The sequence below is a fragment of the Cryptomeria japonica genome, chromosome 3 (genome assembly GCF_030272615.1).
Source record: "Cryptomeria japonica chromosome 3, Sugi_1.0, whole genome shotgun sequence".
Taxonomy (NCBI): Eukaryota; Viridiplantae; Streptophyta; class Pinopsida; order Cupressales; family Cupressaceae; genus Cryptomeria; species Cryptomeria japonica.
In genome coordinates, this window is record NC_081407.1 from 285,514,497 (window position 1) to 285,516,460 (window position 1,964).

Here is a 1,964-nt window from a genome sequence, read left to right on the forward strand (position 1 = left end):
ATGTGTGTTAGAAATGGGACCACTCTACAGATTTTGCACAAGCATGCCAAACACAAAAGGCACTTGTTTTTTTAACCTTTTTATTGCAATGTAATCTATTTGCTACTTGGAGATGTTGCTCCAACATACATGGTGTTCTTTTTTAACCCACAAAGCAATTTATTTTCTAACTAGGAAAGTGAAATCCTGGTCAACAAAATGGAAGCACGTTTGCTTGAAAGTAAATCACTTTGTAAATAAAATGGACAAGTTGTTTTGTTCTTTTTATAGCCCAAAATCGAAGTGTGAATTTGCAAAAAGAAAATGTTAAAGTTGTTGTAAATTTTAGCTTTGCAAATGATGTTCTTTTTAAGCCCAAAAGACAAGTTTTGATTTGTTTTAAAACACCAAAAACTAAAAAGTGAGGTTCTTTTTACCAAAAAAGAGGAATGTGAATTCTTTTTAACCAATTTTAGAAAAGAAGTTAAAACGAAATCAAAATCCTAAATTAAACTCCTCTAACCTGCAAGAAATCATTAAAAACCTGCAAATAAAGAAGTTAGTGAAATCAAAAATCTTATGTGGGCTTCCACAAGCCTAAATTCAATTTTTTTAGTTACAATTTTGAACTCTCTAGAACAAAAGCGCTATTCTGTGAGAATAGAAGTGCAACTCTAGAATAAAAGTGCAACTCTGGAACAAAAGCGCAACTTTAGAACAAAAGCACAACTCTGGAACAAAAAATGCTATAATAATTTTTTTACAGAATGAAAATTGACAGACAGAGAGCACAAAAGCGTTAAACCCTCGCGAAAGCACTAAAACTATTTGTCAAAGGTGCCAAAATGCGGAAAAAAGCGCCAAAGCGCAACCTATGCATGAAAATTATAAAAAAAATCACAAAAACAAAAGTTAGAATTAGGATCAGAAGGTTGCGTGTTCGATTCACATAGGGTTCACCAAATGATGCACGTCAAAAGGGGCACAAGGCACAAAAGATAAGTTCAAATGTTAGTAGATTAGTCACAACCAAAATGAAATACAAATGAACCTAAAAACCTTAACATGCATACCAAGAGAGATATAAAGCACACAATAAAGAGCATACATAAACAAAAAAGGGAAAGAAAACCCTCCAAGATGCTCCCCAAAATGCTCATAGATATTCCTCCCTTGTTCCTCTCCTCTCCAAGTCCCACATGAGTGTAGCTCTCAACTTTTTGCACTATCCATGGATTCCATATGAAGATTCAAGATGGATGTGAAAATGAAAACAAATACTTATGCAAGTGTAAATGATTTACTATGAGAAAACACCTAATTAGTCTATGTAAATCTTAGTATAATAACAATGCAAATGCTTCTTAATGCTCTCTAAAATGATTATAAGTTTGATGCACAAAAGACTTTTGATCTTGAAAATGAAGATTAAAATCTCTATTTATAGGGGAAATAGGGTAATGGATGGTCAAGATTGAGTAATCTTAACAAGGGCCAAGATTGATGGGTTTATGATCCATGTGATGGCTTTCAACCCAATCCCATGATGACAAATGTCAACATGAGATGGCTTGAGAGGAGAGGGAAGAAGCATTAAATGTTTGAGATGGCATGAAGGCTACCTTGGGAGGGTTTGGTTAGGCTTGAGTTAGTGAATAAAGCTTTTATCCAATGAATAATGTCTTTATCCAATGGATAAACTCTTGTGCAAGAGTTAGTGGGGATAACCATGGTCAAAGCAATAAATGCTTGAAGAGACCCATGAGTTAAATGAGGGTTGAGTTAGAGGAAAAGCCTCTAACCATGTGAGTGAGTTGAGTTTAATCATTAATGGTTATGTAGGAGCCATAAATGGTTATGTAAGAACCATAAATGGTTTGGAAGATTTTGGGGGTTAACTTGTTGAGGACATAAGGCCTTTAATGCTTTTCAAAGAATTTGGAGGCTTTTAGAAGTGACTTTTCTTTGCTTAGGAATGTGACAAT